At 40.5% G+C, this 19,717-nt stretch overlaps 1 protein-coding gene across 7 annotated transcripts in view; it reads left to right on the top strand.

The window, feature by feature from the left end:
* Nucleotides 1-19,717, top strand: part of CHD7 (chromodomain helicase DNA binding protein 7) — a 616,542-nt gene that overhangs the window by 56,558 nt on the left and 540,267 nt on the right. For all 7 annotated transcript variants that reach the window (XM_033933452.1, XM_033933447.1, XM_033933448.1 and 4 more), the window contains exon 2: nt 11,580-11,625. The gene's annotated coding sequence lies outside the window, so the exon portion shown is untranslated. The remainder of the gene's footprint in view (nt 1-11,579; nt 11,626-19,717) is intronic.

Below are 19,717 nucleotides of genomic sequence, written 5' to 3'. Positions count from 1 at the left end.
TATGGGAACTTAATTCTACCAAAGCAAGGCTGGATCTAAGATGAAATAGGGTGATTTTTGTAGGAAAAAAAAAGGGGTGTGTGTAGTGTTGTGGTTAAGCCACAGCTTCCCCCAAGTCTTTCTCAATAACAGACTATGGACTTTTCCTCCAGGAACTTGTCCAAATCTTTCTTAAAACCAACTACGCTATCCGCTCTTACCACATCCTCTGGCAACGCGTTCCAGAGCTTAACTATTCTCTGAGTGAAAAAAAATTCTTCCTATTGATATTAAAAGTATTTCCCTGTAACTTCATCGAGTGTCCCCTAGTGTTTATAATTTTTGACAGAGTGAAAAATCGATTCACTTGTACCCATTTTACGCCATGTGTTTTTATTTTCTTTTATAAATTTATGTATGTAACATTATATAAACCGTTTAGGTCTTAAACGGTATAAAAATTTTTAAAATAAAGTATATGTTATCTATTTTAGTGAATACTTATGAAGGTAATTGTTAAAAATAAAGAAAAATTCTAGAATATCTCATGGCACACCTGGAATCTCTTTGGGGCACACCACTGGGCTGGGGCATACAATTTGAGAGAGACTGCTTTAGAGCAACGAGTGGTGAAACATAAGCATCCCCCATTTGAGATTAAGGTTTTGAAACATATGTGGACTCCAAAGTTGGTGGTGGATGATATACCACTATCATAGATGGTGGAATGGTGGCATTCGTCTTTAGAATCTACCTTGGATGAATTAGCATCCCTTCAAACAGTGCAGAGTACTGGAAGGAGATATAACCCCTTGTACTCTGCGGAGGTGAGACAAGCTAAAAGGGGCCTTTAGAGATTAGAATGTCGGTGGAGGAAACGTTCTGATTCATTTATATGGGAGGTATATGTTGTAGCTTTAGTTGGTTATAAAGAATTAGTATTGACTACAAAAAAACCCCATTATTTTGATGAGCTGATTGCTTCAGGGTTTTAAGGAGATGTTTTCAAGAATAGGTTTCCAACTTGCGATCAATTTGCAGATTACTTTTTGTCAAAGATAAGTGCTGCGAAGTGTGCCTCTGCTGCAGGTAGAGCATGTTAATGAAGTAACTTGAAAAGTGTGGACCAAGTTTTGCCAATTGGTATGGCAGATGTGGTTCGAACTATTGAGACTATAGTTTGTCTAATTGTCCTTTGAATCCATGCTCAACAACTGTGTTTAAGGCTTTGTAAGCTAAGAACACCATCTTTGGAGTCAGCTCCTTGACTGCTGTTTATATTCCAGATATGCTAAAGCAGGCAGCAATTTGTCCTCTTCTTAAAAGTACTTCTTTAGATGCTTTGAAAGTGGAACATTTTTGTTCTATCTCAAATTTGATGTTTATGTCTAAAGTATTGGAGAAGGTCGTTTTTGCAGTAATTAGAAGATTTTGTGGCCTCTCAAGGTTGTTTGGACAATTTCCAGTTTGGATTTCATAAAGGCCACAATATAGAGTTGCTTTTGTTATCACTTTGTGAGGAGATTCGTGAAGAATTCGATAAGAGGAAACACTATTTACCAGTGTCTCTTGATGTTGCTGCAACATTCGACAGGTTTTTTTTTTTAGTTTGTTTTATTTTGTTTATAACCCCCCTTTCACAAGGCGACCCACAGTAGAAACATACACAATAAAATATACATAAAATACATATAGGAGACACAAAAGAAGAAAGCGACCAGCGTTTACACCATCACAATGTCTTAATATCCATATTTCATGTTACAGAATAGATGTCTTTTTAGTAACTTCATAAAAACATCAAAATTACTTTGCTTTCAAGTGTACAGAGGTAACAGATTCCATTCATGTGGGCCCCTGCAAGAAAACATGCTTACACTTTGAATCATGTAGTACTCTTGGAAGAGTTACGTTCATTTGGGATTTCAGGAACAGGCAAGTTCGAAAATTCTTCAACAGAAAACAATTTCAGCTCATGGTTCAGTCCCTAGTCCTAGGTCTCCTTGACTACTGCAACATCCTCTATCTCCCCTGCCCCGCAACAATGATAAAACAACTACAAACAGTACAAAACACAGCCCTGAGATTACTCTATTCACTAAGAAAACACAACCACATCACCAAGGCATACCTTGACTCACACTGGCTCCCAATGCAAGCAAGAATACTATTTAAATTCTACTGTCTATTATTTAAATCCATAAATGGTGACAGCCCAGCCTATTTAAATAGCTGCCTAATCCAAACTACCACAACCAGACACAGGAGAACCCAAACACCATTCACATACCCTCCAATCAGAGACATCAAATGGAAAAAACTATATGATGGCCTTCTAGCCACACAGGCAGCAAAACTAGACCACCAATTCTCCAATCTACTAAGCATGACCCCAGACTATAAAACTTTCAGAAAAGAAATAAAAACCCTGCTATTCAAGAAATCCATGAAGACTAACTAACATTGTATGAAACATATCAATCCTCTGAAGCAACCAGCTCAACTCTGTAACACCTCTGGACATGTCCAGAAATCCTCTTCTGTAATCTGCCTTGAACCGTAAGGTAATGGCGGAATAAAAATCACTAATGTAATGTTTAAATGGTTTAGTTCATTCCTTACTAATAGGAGCTTTTGTGTGACTGGTGGGAGTATATGATCAGAGTTTTTTCCTTCGAACTGTGGTGTGCCTCAAGGTTCCTCCCTATCAGAAATTTTATTTGATTTGTTTATGGCACCAATCAGTAATTTATTTTTGTATCTGGGAGTTCAATACTGATTATATGTGGATGATCTGCAGTTTCTTTTTTTTTTTATATTTTTTAATTTTATCGCTGATTGTGTTCAGGGTTTCCAATTATTATCATCTTATATGGATGCCATTGTGACTTAGATGTCGATGAATTGTCTTCATTTAAACATTTCTAAAATGAATATTCTGTGGTTATCGACCTCTGGAATTTTGGATGCCCCTTCGGATTTTGTGTATGATGGTGGTTGTTCCCGATACAGCAAGAGATTAAAAGTTTGGGGTGTTATTGGATTCCTCCTTAACATTTTGCAGTCCCACTGATTTTTAAGATCTATTTGGTATTGAAATTGCGAGATTTGCGCTCTTCAGAAAAATTTCAACAGGATATACAATGTTTTTTATTACCCAATCTGGATTACTGTAATGCTCTTTTCTGTGGACTTCTAAAAAAAAAAAAAAAAAAAATCTTTAAAAGGGCTTTGCAACTGGCCCAGAAAGTGGCAGCAAGGGTTATTGGAGGTATTTCTTGTAGTGAACAACTCCTTTGCTGGCCAAATTGCATTGACTGCCAGTGGATTGGAGAATTCAGTTTAAGATACTGGTGTTTAGAGTAAGTCCTTGCATCAAACCCTGCCAAAAGCAGTGGTTACTTTAATTGTACCATATGAACTTTCACGTTCTTTGCGTTCCAAGTTTAAGCAACTGCTAGAAGTGCCTTCATTATGATCTATTGCTAAGCTAACTATTTGCTCTCGGATTTAGGGCTCCTTTTACTAAGGTGTGCTAGCGTTTTTAGCGCATGCACAAAATTAGAGTGCGCTATAGTGCACGCGAGCAAAAAAAAATACTGCCTGCTTAAAAGGAGGTGGTAGCAGCTAGCGTGCGCTAAAACCACTAGCGCACCTTTGTAAAAGGAGCCCATAGTGTGGTGCGTCATCAATTGTGGAATGCCCTTTCACAATGTTCGGTTCAGATCTTTTCTATCTTTTCGTAAGTATTTGAAGGCTCATTCCTTTCAGGAAGCTTTTTTTTTAAAAAAAATTTGTGATGTGAGGAAATCACTATTGCTGTATTAGTTTGAAGGTAAATTGATTTTAGAAAGTTTTTACTTATGATGTGATCGCATTAGTGTTAGGTTGTTTAACTCTGTGGAAAATACATTTTGCTGGCAAACTTGGAGACAAGATAAAAAGAAAAATAGTGCTGTAGAACAGTCAGCGATAAACTCTTACTTGACAAATCAAGCGATGATCTGAGAGTCCCTGACAAAGGCCCCAAACAAAAATGCCACGCAAAGGCGCACGCCTTTGACTTGCGCATTAGACGGCACACCGTTAGGTGCTGTTTTTAAATTCAGCAGCATCTGAAATTGTAGAAAGGGGTGGAGCAAGCTCCCATGCCTGGAACAAATGCTGACAAGAACAGACTTTTGCCCTTGGATTTTCTTCCCCCTCTTCTTCTCAGGCTCCAACTATTTTTCCTGAGGATACCGTGTGGTGAGAGTGGATTCTCTTTCCTTTTTGGCCAATAGGACTACCTGTCATGGAGGCTAGGAATTCATTCTCCAACCCCCTTCTTGGAGAACTACTCTTATTCTTCCTTTCAGGATTTAGGCTTCTTGTCCCTCTGTCTCTTTCTCCTTCTGGTTTATGACTTCCAAATCCAAACTTCTGTCCCTTCTTTCCCCTAAGATTTCCTTCGTGTTGCCATTCCAAATCACAGTTTTCTTTTTCAGTTTCTACATATTTCTTCTCTTCACATTTGAGGCTCACAATGCCACTTTTGCACTTCCTATCACTGATATATCTAAAAAAAAAAAAAGTCTTATCTCTCCATTTTACCGTGTCAGCTATTTTTTTTTCTTCCATTTGTATCTTTGCTTTCCTGACTACTCGACCAGCCTCTCTGTATCTTTCCCAGATATTTTTGCCTGTCTTCCTCTTTCTCTGATCTTTTGTAGTTTATGAAAGCTAACCTCTTATTCCTTACCTTCTCAGCTATTACTTTTGAGAACCAAAGTGGTCTTCTTGTCATCTTACTTTTAATTACTTGCCTCACAAAAAGGTTTGTCATCCTTACAATAACTCCTTTCAGTTTTGCCCACTGCATTTTAACTCTCCAGACAATTCCTTGACATAATCCCCCATCCTAAAACAGTTAGTTTTTTAAAAGTTTAGAAACTTTACTTCTGAATTAGCCTTCTCTATACTTGTCTTAATATTAAACCGTACCATGCAGTAATCACTGGATGCCAGATGATCACTCACTGTAACATCAGAAACACTTTCCCCTTTTGTAAGCACTAAGTCCAGTATTACCCCATCCCACGTGGGTTCTGTTACCAACTGCTGGAACAGTTCTCCTTGTAGAGAATCCAGGATCTCCCTACTTCTAGAAGACCCCACAATAGGGATACCCCAATCAACATTCGGCATGTTAAAATCATCTATTAGTAAAACGTTCCCCTTTTTAGATATATTCTGAATGTCTACTATTAAATCTCTGTCCACTTCTGTCTGTGAAGGAGGTACCAAATTGATCCACAGTGCCTCTTCCTTCCCCTTCAGATTCTGCAATAGTGTGGTTTCAATATGATCTTTAACATTTAACACTACTACCCCCTCCTTTCCTTACTCTTTCCTGAACAGATAGCCGGTATAACTAAATCCCAGTCATGGTTCTCTGTGAACCACGTCTCTGTGATCACAATTATATCCAACTCGTCTTCTTCCATCACGGTTTCTAGATCCATCTAGATCCAGAATCTTGTTTCCCATATTTTGAGAATTAGTATATACCGTATTTCCTTTGTATAAGCCGCAGGAAATTCTGATGTAGGTTACTAGCTGCGGCTTATTTGAGTTTTAATACCTACATCGGCCTATACATCATCCCCCCCTTAAATACCTCCCTTGTCGGTAAATACCTCCTGGACGACTGCCTCCTCCAATCCTACCTCCATGAAGGTAAGGTTAGGAATAAAGTAGAGAAGTAAAGCAAGGATATACAACAAATTATAAAGAAAATGCATACATGTAAAATATGGTAGGGGAGGATTTTGAAGATAGCGGAAGATGGGCTTCAAAATGGCAGATGACATTTATAATGTGAACAAGTGCAAAGTGATGTATGTGGGAAAGAGGGATATGAACTATAGCTACGTGATACAAGGTTCTAAATTAGGAGTCACCACCCAGAAAAAGTGTCATCTTTGAGGATACGTTGAAACTCTCAGTTCAGTGTGTGATGGTGGTGGCTAAGAAAGCAAATAGAATGTTAGGAATTATCAGGAAAGGAATGGAAAAACAATAAAAATGTTATAATGCCCTTGTATCACTCCATGGTGTGGCTGTACCTTGAATACTGTGTGCTGTTCTGGTTGCTGCATCTCAAACAAGATATAGTTGAATTAGAAAAGATACAGAGAAGGGTGACAAAAATTATAAAAGGGATGGGATGACTTCCTTATGAGGAAAGGCTAAAGTGACTAGGACTCAGCCTGGAGAAGAGACAACTCAGGGGAGATGTGATAGAAGTCTATAAAATACTGAGTGGAGTAGATGTGAATCGTTTGTTTTCCAAAGAGTAGATGTGAATTATTTTGTTTTCCAAAAATACTAGGACTAGAGCAGTGGTCTCAAACTCAAACCCTTTGCGGGGCCACATTTTGGATTTGTAGGTACTTGGAGGGCCGCAGAAAAAATAGTTAATGCCTTATTAAAGAAATGACAATTTTGCATGAGGTAAAACTCTTTATAGTTTATAAAACATTTCTTTAATAAGACATTAACTATTTTTTCTGCGGCCCTCCAAGTACTCTATTTTTTCTGCAGCACTCACATTTAAAGTTTAATATCTTTTCTTTCTCAAAACTGGCACATTTCAATCACTAAATTGAAAATAAAATCATTTTCCTACCTTTGATTGGTAATTTCATCAGTCTCTGGTTGCACTTTATTCTTCTGACTGTGCATCCAATACTTCTTCCCTTCTTTCAGCCTCCTGTATGCTTCCTCTCCTCCAGACCTCATTCCCTCCCCCAACTTTTTCTTTCTTTCTCTGTCTGTCTTTCTCTGATTCCCTGCCCCATTTTTTTGCTTTGTTTCTGGTTCTCTGTCCCCCCTCCTTCTTTCTTCCTTCCTCCGTGCCCCATTTTTTGTTTTTTTTTTCTGGCTCCCTGTCCCCACCCCACCTTCTTTCTTTCTTTCTTCCTTCCTTCCTGCCCTCCCCCATGCCACCGCCGCCGCGGAATAGGCTTCTGCTGCTGCCGCTATCGGGAACAGGCCATCTCCCTGCTTCTCTTCTGCACGGGGCCGACCAACTCTCGCTGCCCGATGTCAATTCTAACGTCGGAAAGGACGTTCCGGACAGCCAGGCAGCGATTGGCTAGCCAGAACGTCCTCTCGATGTCAAAATTGACGTCGGGCCGCCAGAGTTGGTCGGCCCTGCAGGGAAGAGAACAGTGGACAGCCCTCCCTTGGTACGCCACTGGCCGAATGTGGCTCTCCAGGTTTTATTTGCGGCCTGCGGTCTGGAGGCATCATTCTCTTCCTTTTGGAGCAACAGCCGGCTCGTTTGTTCAAAGCCGCAGGTGGCGGCTCTTTGCGAGATCCGCGCCTGCATCTGAAGCCTCTCTGATGTTGTGACATCAGAGAGGCTTCCGATGCAGGAGTGGATAGCGCAAGGAGCCGCCAACCCGCGGCTTTGAGCGAACGAGCCGGCTGTTGCTCCAAAAGGAAGAGAATGATGCCTCCAGACCGCAGGCCGCAAATAAAACCTGGAGAGCCACATTCGGCCCGTGGGCCACGTGTTTGAGACCGCTGGACTAGAGCATCTGTGTCAAACTCAAACCCTTTGCAGGGCCACATTTTGGATTTGTAGGTACGTGGAGAGCCACAGAAAAAAATAGCTAATGTGTTATTAAAGAAATGACAACTTTGCATTAGGTAAAACTTGTTATAGTTTATAAATCTTTCCTTAATTGCTTCTGATAATTTCAGCTATACACGGCTGAAAGCAGTGCAACATGCAGAAAGTGAATTTTAGATAGTTTTTCACTTTCTGCATGTTGCACTGCTTTCAGCTGTGTATAGCTGAAATTATCAGATGCAATTAAGGAAAGATTTATAAACTATAGTTTTACCTCATGCAAAATTGTGATTTAGATTCTAATCTAAAGTATCAACTGCAAGAGACAAGATTTTGGTGTAGTCCTCTAGGTTTTTTTGTAGAGGGGAGAATCAATATCCGACTTGTGCCTGGAAAACTTGTGCCTTAAGTGTCCAGTGGTCGTGTCTGCAACCGCCTTCAGCTGTCACCTCCTCCAGCAAAGGACACAGCCGCCATCTTACATCAAGCAGTTACCGCCAGGAGAGGTGCCGAATTTCGCAAGAGTTCACAAGATTACGTACACATGCATATTGTCCACTCCGCCTCACAATCGCGTACAGATGCAGGAAAGTGCTTGTGCGAGGTTACAGTAGTGAAGCGCGCAAAGTTCCAAAACAATGGCAACATACCAAGGGCCTCAAAATAGTACGCGAGTTTGAGACCACTGGACTAGAGGGTATGCAATGAAGCTACCAAGTAGAAGATTTTAAAAGAGGAGAAAATATTTCTTCACTCATCATGTAATTAAACTCTGGAATTCATTGCCAGAGAATATAGTGAAAGCAGGGCTTAAAAAAGGTTTGGATAATTTCCTAAAACAGAAGTCCATTAGCTGTTACTGAGATGGACTTGCGGAAATCCACTGCTTATTCCTAGGATAAGCAGCATAAAATCTGTTTTATTCCTTGGGATCTTGCCAAGTACTTATGATCTGGGTTGGCCACTGTTGGAAATAGGATATTGAACTTGATGACTTTTGGTCTGTCCCAGTATTTCAGAAATTTCTGACTGATTTCTCTGCTTCAAACTAATGATTATAGAAACTGAGGTCTTGTCCAACTCTTTACACGTTTTATGAATATTTTGTTAACCGAGTTGAGCCCTGTTGAAGGCATGAATTGTTATATAAAACCAAAGATTGGATTGGAACTTGAACTGAGTATTGTGCCTAAAAAAAAAAAAAAAAAAAAGGTGTGTGTGTGTGTGTAGGGGTGTGGGGGAGGGGGGGTGGGGCAGAACTATACCATCCAATTCTGCAAAGTTGGTGGAATACTTATCCTAAATTACTTGGTTTTAGTAGATGGTCCTTTCTTTTGTAGCACTAGCTAAAGCTTTGTAAATCTAGCTTTTTAAAAAATTTTCAATGTTTACTGGGGAAAAATGAAATGAATAAAAATTGTACACCTTATGTTTTACATCAACATCAAGAAATACAATCACATTCTGTCTTTCCTTCCCCATCCCATCTTCCCCTTCTAAGTAGAGGGATTCATAAAGGAGAACTTTACATATAGAACTAAATGGTCATTATCAGATAAATTCCCATGAACAAACTCAACTACATGAAGCCTTGTGTACATCATCTTGAAATTTCCAATCTTGGTAAACATTCTATGTTTCCATGTTTTGTAAAATTTTACAATGTCCATTCCGAAGAGCAGCTAATTTTATAATCTGATAGACATAGTCCAACTTGCCTAATACTATTGATATTATACATCACTGTTGACCTTCCATCCCATTGCATTTCTTTATCTCTCAGGGTGTCATTGTGGACAGTATGCTGAAATCTTTTGCTTAGTGTGTGGCAGCAGCCAAAAAAAACAAAAAACAATGCTAGGAATTATTAGTCGAGGGATAGAAAATAAGGCAAAGAATACTATACTTCTGTATCGTTCCATGATGTGATGTCATGGAACGCCTCCATTAAAATTATTTATAAAGCCAAAAAATTTGATCATGTTTCACCATTACTCAAGAAGGCACACTGGCTTCCGGTAGCACACCGCATTACATATAAACAATGCTTACTTACCTTTAAAGCTTTAGAATTCAAAACTTCTGCCTTTATTTTTAGAGTCTTAATACCTTATACTACCTCTAGATCTCTCAGATCACAAGATCAACATCTATTAGCTATCCCCTCATTAAAAGTTATTAACACAAGGCGCAATACAATCTTTTCTATAACAGCCCCTCAGTCCTGGAATGATCTCCCACTCTACTTAAGACAAGAAAAAAACTTAGACAAATTTAAGACCAAACTTAAAAGTTTTCTATTTACAGATGCTTTTAATGATTAAAATCTTCTGCAATGCCAATCTAATTTTCTTCGTTAATCGTCAGTGTCTCCCTTCCTAATGTACTTCCCTTGAATTATGAATTTAACAATGAATGTAACCATTAAATAACTTCCCTTTTGTTTTATTATTATACGTAGAAATATCTCATCTAAATGTATTGATATCTGTTTAAATAAGTTTACTTTTCTTACCCAAATTATTGTATGTCTAAATGATATGTTACCTAAATTTTTGAACAATTTGTACATCGCCTAGAATTAACTATTTAATAAACTTGGAAACTTGAGTATTGTGTACAGTTCTGGTTGCTGCATCTCATAGATCTAATGGAATTAGAAAAGGTTCAAAGAAGGGCAAAAAGTGATTAAGGGCATGAAATTCTTCTCAAATGAGGAAATGCTTAACAGGTTATGATTCTTCAGCTTAGAAAGAAAATAGCGGGGGGTGGGGGGGGGGTATGATAGAGGTCTACAAAATCCTGAGTGATGTAGAATGAGTAAACATGAATTGATTGTTTTTGCAAAATGTACTAAAACTAGGGGACACTCAAAGTTGCTTGGTAATACGTCTAAAACAAATACGAAATATGATTAATTAAGCTCTGGACCTCATTACCAGAAGATGTGGTAACAGCAGTTAGTGTAAGCTCTGTTGAGCAGGGATTGTCTCTTACAGGTGGGAGAGTGTAGCACAGTGGTTAAAGCTACAGCCTCAGCACCCAGGGGTTGTGGGTTCAAACCCACGCTGCTCCTTGTGACCCTGGGCAAGTCACTTAATCCCCCCATTGTCCCAGGTACATTAGATAGATTGTGAACCTGCTGGGACAGACGGGGAAAAATGTTTGAGTGCCTGAATAAATTCATGTAAACCGTTCTGAGCTTCCCTGGGAGAACGATATAGAAAATTGAAAAAATAAAATAAATAAATGTTAACATACAGTGCTGCTTATATCTGGCAGCACTATAGAAATTAATCGTAGTAGTATCTGGGTTTGAAACATGAGTTGGACAAGTTTCTGGAAGAAAAGTTCATATTCTTTTGAGACTTGTAGAAATGGGAAAAGACAAAGCTAGGATTAGCAGCATGTAATCTTGATACCATTTGGGATTCTGCTAGGTACTTGTGACCTGTATTGACCACTGCTGGTAGCAGGATACTGGGTTAGATGAACTGTCAGTCTACCTCAGTATGGCTATTATGCATTCTTAATGTCACCGTGTTTCTTTCTCTTTCTCTTTCTCTCTCTAACTCTCTGACTCTAAATCTGCAACTAGTTTACCACACAGGAAGCCAGTCGGCTATGCCCAAAGCCCTTTACACCCACTCCATGCTTCCAGCTAGTTCTTATCTTCAGGAAGCTCAAATTCAGAGCTGCATGGTACAGAATAGGAAGCTTCTGTTCTGTGCTAGAAAAATGCACACACAGGGCAAGAAAATCCCAGTTGCCAGAGGGCAATTTCTAGTCACTATGGTGACCTGATGCCTGGGATTTGTCAAGCCCTGTCTTAATGACTGGATGTTTCTATAGTTTAAGATTAATAATCTTATGTGTAGCTTCATGTATGTTCTTTCACATTGAAAATTAATATGTTTGTAGATCAGTGAAATAAACTCCTGTTTAATATTCTGAATTCTTTCTATTTTTATTTTTTTAGATATCAGAATGTGAAAAATGTACAAGGGTGTGGAGGCTTTTTCAAGGTACTGTATACCCTTGCCAACTACCAGTGGTCCTAGTAGTTCAAAGCTGTTTTCCGTTAACAGAAGTATTTGTTCATCATTTCTGCTTTTTCCTCACCTTTCTCCATAGATTCTTTAGCTGTGTGAACAATGATGAGTGTTGAAATGCATTCCTAGGATTTAAAAAAAAAAAGTTTTTGATTTGACAGCAAGTGACACTCAGTTGAGAAATCAAAACGAATATGCAAAATCCCTGAGGAGGGCTTTATTTTCCTGCCAAGGGGGATATGCACAACATAAAACACCACATACCACATTTTTAATAATCTGTTGCTGCTACTTGAGTGTGAGGGTGATGTAATGTATTTTAAGGGGCATCATTTTTCTAAAGGGTTGAATGTAGTTCTTTTGGCTATGACAAGTCTCGAGTTGTGTTTTTTTTTTTTGCACTATTTATTTATGATTTTTCAAGAGCAATACAGCTAACATAATGTATCAGCAAACCAAGTCCAACAATTTATATGTGTTGTACAAGACAAATTCCAAACATGAGTATGTCTAAATCCCCCCAGCCCTCTCACCTCACTGACCATAGGTAGATCGTCATGGAGAGATAATTGCATGTGTTTAGCATGACTTTGGAAGAGTAATAGTCCGTTTTATATAAGGGTTCCAGATCTTAAAGAAAAGTAATGTACGATCATTCACAAGGGCTGTCAACTTAGACATGCAAAAAATAAAGTGCGATTTACAAAGACATTGCCGCCGAGAAGGTGGGTGGACCTGCTTCCATGTAGCTGCCATCAAAAGGCGACTAGCAGTAAAAACATGAAAGGCGAGCTTAAAATATTTAGGGGCAATGCCAAAGGTATATGCAACAGAGCAGTCCACATAGATTTGTAAACAGGTCTATGCAGCATCTTAGTAAGCAGTTCAAATGCCATATCTTAATAGAAGTCTGAGATAGGAGATTTTAATAAGATATAGAAATGCTTGAATATTATGCAGTGTATATGTAACAAAGTACAAATTATAAAGAAATTGTTTTCTTGGTAAGTGGTCTTAAATAGATGTGATGATTCATTTCTCTGTGGAACAGGATAATGCACACACACACTTGGTAGTCTGTCTCTGTGGATTGCCTGCCCAGATGTTCTCTCTCTAGCTTGATAGACAATTTCTGAACCAATCACAGTTGAGCATGTGTTTCCTGCTTTGCTTCAGTTTTTTTTCTTTTCTACTATTCGCTACACAATTCTCAAAGAAAAAGCAGTAGCTTTGTTTTAGATAATGGAGCAATCCTGTGCTGACCCAAGGAGACTTGCTAAGGTACAAGTGGATGTTATTTACTGCATCTCCTGCTCCTACTTCCAATCCTAATGGCTCTTCCTTAGTACTGAAGGGTCACAGCACTGGCATTCAACTTCTCCCGATGCCGAAGGGTAAGGTTGTCAAGCGGAAGCAGTCCTCAACTAGTTGTTTAGCAGCACTGGAGTCTGTTAAGTTGGCTAAGCCATTTTAGTACTCTCAGATTACACCATCTTCCAGATGTTTAAGTGACTCCATGAATTCATCTAAGACAGTTGTGTATGAATCCCTGCCTTAACTGCAGTGCAAAAAAATCCAAAAACAGCTAGCCAAAACTAAGCACTGCTCCTCGACTTTACAGTCACACTGAGCCTTTGCCTACTCTTCAACCTTCACAATGGCAGACATTCAGGATGCTGCTTCAGTTCTCTTGCAGTTATTTCATAAGGTAATTCAACAATCAATTCCTATGGAAACCAAATATCATTCCTTACAGATGAGTTGTCAACCCCCCACCTGTGAGTTGCTTGCACAGAATGTCAATCATTTTCTTCTCAGCTCCTCATCTCCTCTGACAGTGCTTCTTTTCCTCAGTTTTAACTCTGCAAGCGAGTTGAGTGTGTCATCTCATCTGCTCCGCATTAGATTTGTTATTTTTGGGTTTTAAATCTGATCTTTTCTTAAAAGGCTTCCTTGTGCTAAGTGGTTCCCAGTAGTCCTGGGACAGCTCTCCTTGGGGGAGGATTCAGACGTTTGGGTTTGTATCCAGGTGGGCCACCCCTCTGAGGAAGCACCTGCCTGGACGCCTGCCCGAACACTTGGAGCTCAGAGATCGGCCCCTTGGGATCAGTGTTCACCCCTATGAAGTTCAGGTGCTGAAACTCGGGTTATTGTGACCCATAACTGGCTGGGAGGCTTGGTGGTTGTCAGTTGTGTTTTTCCCTGAAGAAGCATGTCAAGTCTGGGGTCTCAGGCTTCTTAACCCGAATCAGAGGCAGCCCGAAGAGACAAGCCGCAGGAGACCATTCTTGCTTGTTAGAGGCCAAAATTCTTCATTTTCCAGCTACTACTATTTATTATTTCTATAGCGCTGAAAAGGAGTACGCAGCGCTGTACATATTAACATACAATAGACAATCCCTGCTCAGAAGAGCTTACAATCTAATTTAAACAGGACATTACAGGGTTGGGGAGATTATGGTAGAGGAAATGATACAGTGGGCATAGGTATCTGACAGCAGTGAGTGGGAATTGAGTTGAAAACAGTTTCAAAAGAGTGGACCTTTTAGCTTGGATTTGAACACTGTCAAGGATGGAGCACGAAGTATTGATTCAGGCAGCCTGTTCCAGGCATACGGTGCTACAAGAAAGAAGGGACCATATCCCTGATACAGACTCAGCACATGGCAGCTCTGTGAGTACACTCTAATACTGTCTATGGGAGACATTGGTGTGGTCTAGAATTTGACTGTTTTGAGGGTTCCTAGGGCTGACCTCAAGGTCAACTTCCTCCAAGTTCCCATTCTTGTAAAATCCCGCTCTATTACTGGATAAGTGGATTATGCATAATGTGACCATTTATTTGTTTCATCAAAACAGGACATCTATTAATTTTCAGTCCTGACCCCCAATCCTGCCCTAGCCCCACCCAAATCCCTGAGTCTCTTGTTGGACTTCCTTCTGACTGTGCATCCAATTTTTCTTTCTCTTTCTTTCTCCTTCCCCAGATCCTGTGTCAGTTCTCCTTTGTACCTTTGTTCCAGGTCTCCCTTTTACTCTCTTCCTCCTTTGTTATGATCTTGCATCTCTCTGTTCTTCCTCAGGGTCTCTCCCCCTTTGTCTGAACCTTCCATAGTCCTACATCTGCCTCCTGTCTTTCCTTTTTGGTCCAGGCCTTCCTTTTCTAGTCTTTCTTCTGCTTACAACCCCCCCTCCCCCCCGCTTTCTCTGCCTCTTTCTCTCCTTCCTATTTCCCCCTCACTGCCTTCCAGCCTTTGTCCCACCCCCTCCCCCGAAGCCAGCCTCCCTCCCTCCCTGCCACACCAACAGCCTGCCTCCTTCCCTCTGAAGCCTGCCTCCCTCCCTCCGAAGCCTACCACCGATTCTTCTGCTCCCCCCTCGGTCTGCCACCCGCTGCTACTTCCTGCCCACTGCAACAACCGCAGGAAAGGCATGTCCAGGTACTGGCCCAGAAGCCTTCTCCCTGACGTCAATTCTGACATCGGAGAGGAAGTTCTGGGCCAGCCAGGCAGTGATTGGCTGGCCCGGAACTTCCTCTCCGACATCAGAGTTGGTGTTGGAGAGAAGGCTTCTGGGCTGGCGCTTGGACATGCCTTTCCTGCGGTTATTGTGGTGGCAGGCGGAAAAGCAGGGAGAGAGCTCATTCTCCTGCGATCGCCTGTCCCGTTGTCCCCACTCACAGCTTCGGGACGCTGTCTCTAAAAATGGGATATTTCAGCGTCCCAAAGCTGTGAGTGGAGACAATGGGACAGGCGATCTGAAAAAGGGATGGTCCCGATCAAAACGGGATGTATGGTCACCTTAGTTATGCATCCCCAGTCACGAGACTTCTTGTAGGAAGCTCATTTACATAAGTTTTTCAGGCCCTCCTCTCTTACCTCAGGACTGTCCTCAGGGATTCAGTTGTTTTTCTACAAGCGGGACAGTAGGAACTAGTATTTTCTGCTCGTGTTTATTTTTCTTTAAAGTCTGTATTTTTCGTGCTTTGTGTCTTCGTACTGCAGAGGTTCTTTCCAGCAGGAGATCAGACTTTGAGGAAAAAGTCTGATTCCAGTGGGTTGGCTGCTTGGTAGTGCATTATCTGGACAGCCTGTACTTCAGATCCGGGCTCAGGGACTGTTTCCCAGGTTGGTCCACTAGTGCAGTGTTCTTTAACCTTTTGAGACCTATGGACTGGTGGAAATAAAATAATTATTTTGTGGCGGTTGAAGTACACTGAGCTAAATTGTGGGCCAGGCCCTGCCCATTTCCGCTCAGTCTCTGCCCCAGACCCCCCGCCCCCATATTGTTACTAATTGTAATACCATTTTTTTTCATTCATTTTTCATATACAGGATACACACAATATAATCTTATTAACAACACATAATGGTTAACCACAAAATTAAACTAATCAAAGCACACTGTATGCTTTTCAACATTCATTCCTACCAGAAAACATAACCACATGCAAATACGGGACCAAAAACTAAAAGTACTAATATATACAAACAAACCCTAAGATGCAAGATTCTGCAAGCAATACAACCCCAGAGAAAAAGAAACAAATGCATTTCTTCCTGAACAGTACAAAATACAGACAGCAGATGTAAATTCTCAAAATTGTCACAATTCAATCACAAAATTTTTTTTTTAAAAATAATTCCCCTACCTTTATTGTCTTCCTCCCTTCATGCTGTGCTTTACCTTCTGGCCTGCTCCCGCCTGGCTGTTATATGCCACCACTGGTGTTATTTTCGGTCCGGCTCCCTCTTCCTCACTGTTGCAGTGCACAAAGCCATGGGCAGCGGCTCCTCGTGTGTCCTGCGTCTCATCTGGAAGCCTTCCCTCTGACGTTGTGATGTCAGAGAGAAGGCTTCCGGTTCAGGCGCAGGACATGCATAGGAGCCGCTGCTCGCGGCTTTGTGTACTACGGCAGGGAGGAAGAGGGAGCCGGCCCAAAGATAACACCAGACTAGTCTACTTACTGCTCCAGTCCCATCCCAATGGAAAACTGCAATCATTACTCCCATTCTTAAAAACCATAAAATTAGTATCAACGAACTATCCAATTATTGTCCGATAGCCAATATACCATTCTTAGCTAAACTGACAGAAAAATTGGTTTTTAACCAACTTTCTGATTTTATAGAAACTACTAATGCTCTCCATCCTAATCAAACAGGATTTCGAAAATTTCATAGTACAGAGTATTCTTTAATAGGTCTAACATCGAACATTCAATACTTCTTAGACCACCATAAATCCGTCATTCTTTTCTCTTTAGACATTTCTGCTGCTTTCGACACTATAGATCACAATCTGCTCTTAAATAGGCTAGAAGAAATTGGCATAAATGAGAATGTTCTTTCCTGGTTCACTTCGTATCTTGCAAACCATAATTCCTTGGTCAGGTTTAATAATGGCGAATCCGCAACTTATTCTTCCTCATTCGGAATCCCCCAAGGATCTATTCTGTCCCCTTTACTTTTTAACATTTTTCTTTCTCCATTATTAGGTATCTGCCAGTCCATAGGTTTTATTCCATTTTCTTATGCAGATGACATTCAACTTATTCATCCCTTGGACCCGGAAAATAACACAGAAATCACATCTATCAACCACAAATTGGAAATAGTACAAAACTGGCTTAATACAAACAAATTAGCGATAAACATAAATAAAACTAAATCAATGTTATTTTCTTGGAAAAAAGATTTAACTCTGTCAAATCCTTTTATCCTTAATAATATCCCACTTAACTTAGTCTCCTCTGTTAAAATCCTCGGAGTAACAATAGACGATAAATTGATCTATCATGAACACATCTCTCTAACTGTTAAAAACTGTTTCTATAAATTACGACTGATTCGCTCAATTGCTAAATTTCTCAGTCTAACTTCGATCAAGATACTTATACATTCTTTAGTAATATCAAAACTCGACTACTGTAATGCACTTCTTCTCAATATTACCCAGAAAGAAAAAAGGATAGTACAATTAATACAAAATACGGCCATCAAATTAATATATAACGCGAGAAAGTATGACCATGTTACACCTTTGCTGATAGATGCCCATTGGCTGCCAATCGGTCATAGGATTACTTTCAAAATAACATTACTCATTTTTAAAATACTAGCATTTAATAAACCTTTATTTATATCTAGATACTTAATCCCACATAGTACTCAACGTTCACTTCGTTCATCTGGACAAAACCTGCTTTCAGTACCTTCTCTGAAAATTATTGGAACACGAAGATCAGATATGTTTACAGTGATGGGACCTCAATGGTGGAATGCCTTACCACAATACATTAGAACTGAAAAAGACATCACAACATTTAAAAAATTCTTAAAGACTTATTTATTTAACGATGCTTTTAATATTTGAAACTTTTATACTTTCTGGAGATGCTCTTAACAGTGTTATGGTTTAAATACCCCTTACCTTTTGTTTTTTTCCTTTGTTTTTCTACCAAAAATTTAAGATTGTAACTTTTAATTTTCTTCCTCCCAACTCATGTTTGTATTATATGTAACTATATTGTTAAATGTTAATCTCATTTTATTATTCTTTATTGGATTTTGTACATCACTTAGTAATTTTAATAGGCGATTAATCAAATGCACTAATAAAACTTGAAAACTTGAAACACCGCATCAATTGCAGTGTGGACCAGTGGCTGAAGAACATATGCTAACCCTGCGGATGAAGAACACTGCACTAGTGGGTTTGAGCGCAAGCTTTGTGGCTTCGTGGAGGAATATGGGATTGGGGCCGACTACATTCCTCTGCCAAGTGAGTGTGCGGCTTGTTCGGGGGTGGAGGAGGTCCCTGGCCATGGAACTCGGGACAGATGGACAGTCAGAAGACCAGTAATCCAGTTATAAGGCAGGTTGAGGGAGAGGATCTTCCTGTAAGCTGTTTCAGCTTCCTTTACTGCAGCTTCCAGCACAGCATGGCACAGTGAGTACAGGGCTGACAGCCAGTTAGTGATTTTGGGAGGGTCTTCAAAAGTGAGTTTTGGGCAGTTTGGGAGTTAGCCCTACTTCCCCTCTCCCCACAAATTGCTTTGGGGGGGTTCCTGCCCTTTTTCCGGGCAATTTATTTATTTATTTTTTTCTGTAAAGTACACCTGCTGTGGCCATCTTGGATTTTCCCGATTTGAATTTAAAGTTATTTTTTTGCCTTTATAAGCTTCGTTTTTGCATGAAGACTACTCAGATGGACTCCCAAAGGGCAGGATATTTTGGATTCATGCCCTATTTGTGATGGATGGCTGTGCAGAGAGTGACCGTGTTCCAAGTGCGCTGTGTTGCAGGAGGAGATCGAAATGTCAGCCCAAGTTCCCTTGACCCCTGAAAGGGGTCCTGTTGCTCTCTCCAGCTGGGGGCAGCCCAAAAAGTCAAAAGTGGGTTCTGGAGACAGAGCCTTTGCGGCCCTGGTGAAACACAGCTGTGATTTGGTATCTAACGTGCACAAGTCCTCCAAGTTCTACAGATAGTTCCCAGGTGGTAGCTGATGCCTGAGATGTCGGATTTATTAACATGATGTACCGGGCTTATTTGGCCAAGAAAAAGGCACCTTTTGTGCCGCCTCCGGTGTCCTCTCCCGTGAGGTTTCTGGATCTGGGTGAGGATCCCATGGTGTTGAGATTTTTCAAACCCACAACTTTGCTCAATTTGATCTCTGAATCCCTCCAGGATTTGAAGTTGAATTTTGGGCAGTCAGCTGCTGCAGATTGCTCTTTTATGAGTAGTGAGAAACCGCAGGCTGCCTCTTTCCTTCCCTGATCATCTGGACATTGTCAAGATGCTCAAGGACCACTGGGAGGCATTCCCGTTAATACTATGAGGGCTCCTCAGGGCAGCCAACCAGAGGTTCAGCATTTCCCATTGCCAGCAATCAACAGGGGGCCACTAAGCCACAGCTCACTAACAGTTTTGACGCTAGGCCTGTAGCTGCTCATCCACAGTTTGGCGGGAGGCTCTTGGCCTTTCTGGCATAATGGAGGGCCATCACCTGTTACCGCTGGGTCTTGGATATTCTTTGGGATGATTATAAACTCGAGTTTCATTGG

This window comes from Geotrypetes seraphini, chromosome 2 (genome assembly GCF_902459505.1).
Source record: "Geotrypetes seraphini chromosome 2, aGeoSer1.1, whole genome shotgun sequence".
In the NCBI taxonomy this organism is placed as follows: Eukaryota; Metazoa; Chordata; class Amphibia; order Gymnophiona; family Dermophiidae; genus Geotrypetes; species Geotrypetes seraphini.
The sequence above is the reverse complement of the archived record's forward strand: the minus strand, read 5'-3'. Positions and strand labels throughout refer to the sequence as shown.